Source organism: Nicotiana attenuata, unplaced genomic scaffold, assembly GCF_001879085.1.
Source record: "Nicotiana attenuata strain UT unplaced genomic scaffold, NIATTr2, whole genome shotgun sequence".
NCBI classification, from domain to species: Eukaryota; Viridiplantae; Streptophyta; class Magnoliopsida; order Solanales; family Solanaceae; genus Nicotiana; species Nicotiana attenuata.
The window spans coordinates 5,253-12,281 of NW_017678880.1; positions in this window are offsets into that span (position 1 = coordinate 5,253).

The following is a 7,029-nucleotide window of genomic DNA, read 5'->3' on the forward strand; positions in this document are numbered from 1 at the left end:
GTCAGGCACGCCAACTAAAATACTTAATTAGATTCCAATTTAGACAATTTTGAAAACCCAGATTTTCCTTCTAATTTCATAAGTAAAGATACAACTGCTTCAATTCAAATTAAATAATAAGCAATTAATACAATATTTTTCATAACCATCCCAGAACCCGGTGTCACAAGTGCATGAGCAATTTCTAAGAAATAATATAATACAACATCCGTCCGGAATACAGTGGATAGAAAGTAAATACAATATACTGGAAGGGACTATACTAGTTGCGGGCCGCCTCGAATAATGCAACTCACCTAGTCCCCAAATCATCCGTGCTGCTACGCCCAGTAGGCCACTAGAGTTACATATACATGTGCAACAAAAATGCACAGAAGTGTAGTATGAGTATGAAAACAACGTGTACTCAATGAGTATCCCGTCTAATCTCGAAGAAGTAGAGACGAGATGGTCGACTCCGACACTTACTAGTGGTCCAATAATGATGTCAACAATTCATTAAATCGTGGACTCTTATAAACATGATTTTTAATCCAATAGGAGGAAAGAAGTAAACAATTATTTCTTTTATAGGAAGTTTCCCAAAATTCCTTTTCATTATTTATCCAAATATTCTCAAGCCATGATGAGGCAATAACAACTTCAATAAGTTCAAGGCAGCAATACAAGCATGCGCAAATCATGCCGAGGCGTACGGCCCGCTCCAACAGAAAATAAACTGTGCACTGCCGAGGGTCGAATGGCGCGAACCATAGATGCATCTATTTAATCTATCGAGGCGTTCGGCCCATTCCAAAATTAAACACACAGACAGTCAATCAAGCAGTCCACACGGAGTAATTATCCAATGAAAACAAATCCTCTTTTAACCATTTAGGAAAAATGAAGTTTTATCTGTTTAGGAATTCATTTACTAATTCGATGTGATTTTAAGCAATTCAAGCTATCAATAGGTTCACAGATAATCCAAGTATAGCATGTTTTTGGGTCCTAACTACCCGGACAATAGCATAATAGCAGCTACGCACGAACTTTCGTAACCTCGTGCGTACGTAGCCCCCACAAATATGAGCACATAACCAATTAACTCACCTATGGGGACAATTCCCTCTTACAAGGTTAGAAAGGAGACTCACCTTGCTCCGAAGATCCATAACCGGCATTCCACGTCCTTCCCAAGACTCGAATCGATGCACAACGCTCCAAAACTAGTCAATAATTATGTAAACCCATTAATATATGCTAAGGTACTCGTTATAATCCAATTTATAGCAATTCCTAACCCCGATCGAAAAGTTGACAAAAATGCCCTCGGGCCCAAGTGCCCGGAATCCAAAATTTTTCGAAGATAAAGTTTACCCATAGCCTCACGAACTCAAATATATGATTTTCTCTAAATTCCATACCCAAAATCGTGGTCAAAATCCAAGAATACTAGTTTTCTAGGTTTCCCTCAAACCCCAAGTTTTCTACAATTTTCCATGTCTAAATCCATATATAAACCTTGTATATACTCAAAACTAGTAGAGATAACTTACCTCATGCTTGGTGATGAAAATGGCACTCCAAAGTTGCTCCAAAATCGGCTCTCATGGAAGAAATAAAGTGAAAATGAGCCAAACTTCGATTTTTAAAAGAACCCCACTGCCTCCAGCAGTTTCCGCATCTGCGGAAAAATGACCGCATCGCGGAAAAATGACCGCATCTGCGAACAAATGACCGCATCTGCCGAAAAATGACCGCATCTGCGGTTATGACAGCAACCGGCACTTTTTTCCCGACACGGAAATGAGCATAACTCCCTCATACGATGTTCAAATTCGACGATTCTTTTTGCTATGACTCCATAATTACGATACAGATCTAATGGTTTAATAAAAACTTAATTTGGATCACATTTGCATAATATGGTATCCCTTTATGTCCAAAGAAACGGCGTTGAACCATCAAATAAGAGCGCGATACAACCCAAAACACACCCGAGGCCCCAGGGACCCCGTCCGATCACACCAACCTATTCCATAACATAACACGGACCTGCTCGAGGACTCAAATCATACCAAACAACGCTAAAATCATGAATCAACCTCCAATCCAAGCTTTATGAACTTTAGAATTTCAAACTTCTACTTTCGATGTTTAAACCTATCAAATCACGTCCGATTGATCCCAAATTTTGCACACAAGTCACATTTGACATTACAGACCTACTCCAACTTCCGAAATCGGATTCCGTCCCCGATGTCAAAAAGTCCACTTCTGGTCAAACTTCTCAAAAACCTTCAATTTTCTATCTTTAGCCAAATGACTCCGAAATGACCTACGGGCCTCCGAATTCACTTCCGATCGCGCTCCCAACTCTAGAATCACCATACGGAGCTATTCACATACTCGGAATCCCAAACGGACATCGATAACACTGAAATGCACTTCAAGCCAAACTTATGAAATTTCTTCCAAATTGCTAACTTCCACAATAGGCGCCAAAAAACTCCCGGGTTATCCAAAACCTGAACCGGGCATACGCCCAAGTCTGAAATCATCATACGAACCTGCTGGAACCTTCAGATCTTGATTCCGAGGTCGTTTACTCAAAAATCCGATCTTAGTTAATTCTTTCAACTTTAAGCTTCCGAAGTAAGGATTCCCTTTCCAAATCGACTCTGAACTTTCCGAAATTCAATTCTGACCACGCGTACAAGTCATAATACCTGAAATGAAGCTGCTCATGGCCTCAGTCTGCTGAACGACGCACTAGAGCTCAAAACGACCGGTCGGGTCGTTACAGACAAGATGCGGGAAGCGCGGATTAGGTGGTTTGGTCATGTGAGGAGGAGGAGCACAGACGCCCTGGTGAGGAGGTGTGAGAGGTTGACATTGGAGGGCCTGAGGAGAGGTAGAGGTAGGCCAAAGAAGAGGTGGGGAGAGGTGATTAGGCAAGACATGGCGCAGCTTCAGCTGACCGAGGACATGACCCTTGATAGGAAGGTATGGAGGTCGAGGATTAGGGTAGTAGAGAAGGCAGTCTAGAGTGTTCATAACAGTAGTATTGACACTTAGTCTCGCTTTCTATTGGTAGTAGGTTTTTATGACTAACCGTTGTTTTCTTTCATTGTTGATCACCTTACTATCTTGTTGTTTTATTTTGCTTTTATATGGCTTTTTGGTACTGTCCCTTCTTGGCTATATTTTCATTAGTGTGGTGCTTATACTTTCCTGAGTCGAGAGTCTATTGGAAACAACCTCTCTATCCTCATAAGGTAGGGGTAAGGTCTGCGTACACACTACCCCGGCCCCATAGTGTGGGATAATGTTGAATATGTTGTTATTGTAGGCAGGGTACCTAGTGGCTTGCTTTATTAACAATAACAAAAAAGAAGTTAATAAAACCAATATACCCGAGGCCAAAAACTAGAATGTGGATTATATATCTAACGCCATTATTCTACAGTAAACAAGGCTATTAAAATTGCACAATTGATATAATTGAAGGTTAAATGTGTTTTGTCAAATAACATAGGGACTGAAACAAGAATCTATATAATATTATAAAGCAGGGACTAAGAAACGGTGATGTGGCACTCTCCTTGAGCAGAATTTATATATTTTTTTTTTTTACAATTTTTTTTACCTTTTACCCCTATTTCTCTATTTAAGTGCCGTTTAGAATTAGAATCAACCAACGGTTAAGTACTGAACCATCACCACATTTAAAGACACATTTAATTAATTCGTTTTCTTCTTCAAATAATATAATCATGAAGAGAGAATGACAACAGAATTCTAACCTCCATAGACTCCATGGACCCATGACCTTCCGTTTCAAGTAATTCAGGACTTTTTCTCTAGCTTTTCTTTCTTTAACCCCTCCTCGATCACCTCTCTGAATGTGTTATTTAATTACAATCACATGCAGGTTTTTTCCCGTTGTGTTCAAAAGTTACCTTTATTGCATAATCTTCCTTATTTCTCCCACTTCATATATATATATATATATATATATATATATAAAGGTGGGAATAGAAAAGGTGACTTGGCACCTCTCGTTGGCCAATGATTGTATTTATCTTTTTTCTCCTTCTTTTTTTTTGACCTTTTTCACTACTTTTCATTTGTATAATAATAAGATATATTGTTGTAATTATAAGAATCCATTTATTACAAAACATTATGAATTTAATTATAGCTCCATAATGAGTAAGGGAAGAGAGAAAACATCAGTTTCAAAACCAAAAGAAATCCATTTTTTGACTTAGCAAAGGAAGGAAATTACAACCTTCTTTAATTTCTCAACCGTTACAACTTTCCTCCATATTAAAAAAGGAATGATACAATAGTCTTCCTTGCAACCTCCTCCTATTCAATATTTTCTTGTGATGAATGAAAATTCTGGTGGCGAAGCCTCTATTAAGGTATAATTATCTACTTTCCTACTCAATAGATTTTTTACTCTACATTGAGATGAGAATATGTTGGTTTCTCATTTGATATGACCCATCAGTGCCTTTACAATAGAAAAAAATTATTGGAGGAGAGGAAGTGACTATGGCTCAGATGGAAAAGCTCATGGACGGTTTGAAGCTTCATGTTTGGTTGGTGTTAGATTTTCAGGTTTTTCTATTTAAGTTTCAATTTGTTTTTTTAATTTTTCTATCACGGGATTTATATTTATTTTTCTCAACTTGTGTCATAGTCGTCGAAGGTAATTATGAGAGCATCAAGGTCCAAGGAACAAGAGGACTTGGTCCTTGCACAAGAACTGCGGATGCAACTCGATATCCTTCAAGAGACGATATGACACAATTGGCGCCATCTGTTTTTTTTCCATAATATTTGTCTCAAAAAACAGAAATTCTTCGTAATGAAGTAGTAGCTTCGGTATGGTGATTTTTGAATACCCTACTCTGTGGAATACTCATTGTGAACATTAGATTCTAAGATTTTGAGTTTTGTTTTATTGGGTACTTATTATGCTTTAATAAGTAATTGTAGCTTTGTAAGTGTTGAGGGATAAATTTCGTTATGAGAAATTATCCCGTCTTGCCTGTGATGATTGCCTGATCAGGCGAGTAGTTTTGTAACCTTTTCGGTTGCGTTCAATTTGTTAAACTTAATAAAATAGTCATCGCTTCTAAGCGCAAAACAACTCATTGTTAAAAAAAATGGAAAAACATGGAGATTATAATTTTTGTGTGCGCCTGAATGACTTTATATTGATGATCTGGGTGACTAGTATCAACTTTGTTGCCGCGGCCTTCGCATCCGCGGGTGTTATGGTTATTTAGAGAAGACCAATAATGAATTATGGATTAAATGATTAACATCTAAATTTTTGCAAAATAATGAGAAGAATAAAAGATGTCATGTGGTAATGGCAGGTCGATAAGTTGTAGTTCTATATTGACGTAATATGTGCTCACACGAACACATGCTCGGAAACTGCATTTTTCTCTTATAGGTGTCTTTCTCCGATGAAAACGACGAGATCGCTCGTGTGGGATATATGTCGTGGATAGATAAAAGGATATATTAAGAGATGCATTCTTTCTGTGCTCCTACGGAACTACGGAAGTCATTTTGTGGTGTTCTTGCTCATTTTCTAGTATGGTTCTTGATCGTGAATAAGATTAAATTAGATAATTCCTGTTGTCTCTCTCAATTGCTATGGATGCAGCCCAAACCTCTCTCCCTCCTAATGATCCCGATCTAAATATTTTGATTATGCTATATGCTCCACACACAAACAAACGTGAATGAACTGCATTTTTCGCGGACCTCTATTTTTAATTTTGCTCATAAAACAGGAAAAATAATTTTTTGTAAAATTTAGGAATATGGTGACTATGGTGTTTAAACATGATTTCTCTCCTGAGTATACCATATCTTATATTAACATATATTTTACAAATCCCTGTTCATAGTTCTTTTGTGGACCTTCTTTAATATATGTTCAATATATTCTCGTTATAACTAACATCGTCTTTATTATAATTTTTCCCATGAGCGGGTAGTAATCATTAATACATCAGTACAATGAATATTTTTGACTTTCCTTTTCTTTTGCTATTCCAAAATTTCTTTCTCTTTCATGTTTTTCTTATCTATTCATATTTCTACTACTACTAATCCCCCGTAAATTTTTCATCCCCTACATAAGCTTCTCATTTGCTTCGGAAAGTGATTTTTCGGCCTCTTCAATTTTTCTTATATATTTCTTCTTTCTCCTTTCTTTACTATCGGGTTACTTCATCAACTTGTATGTCTCGTTTTTCTTTTTTTCGCTTCTCTTTTCCCCGTATCCGTATTTGTTGTTCCGCCTATTTTCTGGTGTGGTGTCTTCCAGGAAAAATATTCTTTAAAACGTATGTTCGTCTCAGCTTCCTTAAATGCCGGCTCCCCACATGATGAGTGATTCCACTTTCCCTTGGCTCCAGTATTCTCCTACAAAAAAAAAAAAATTTTAAAATTCTTTCTTCTGTTCATTTCCCTATATAATGTTCTACTGAATAGTACTCTCGGTTTATGATGGGCAAGGAAGAAGTAAATGCCTTAGGAGGGCGAAAAAAGGCTCTAAGTGCCGAACTTTGAGCAATTGAATTCGAAAAAATGAGAAAGGAGAAAATCATTCCTATCTGGAATTTATCATAAACACGGATGGTTCCTTTTTGTTCTTTCTTTTTATCCTGGCAAGATCATATCAAAGACAACCTTTTTTCCCTTTTCACATTATTAGTGTGGAGTAAAGACGTTAACCAATATTTTTAGGATTACTTGTTCCCCTTTCTTTTTTACAATATTTCAAAGATATTTTTCTTCATATAATTAGTGGCGAATAAAGATGTCTAACCAAGTACTCCAAACTTGTTATGCATACAATTTTAAATTGTAAATTTAGACAAGACTAATTTAAATTTCTTTTAATTTTTTGAAAAGCAAATTCATATTTTTAGTAATAAAAAACATTATTGTCTGTCTGATTCTTCTATGAACTAAAACAATGAATAAAATTAACCCTACAACGTGTTTCAA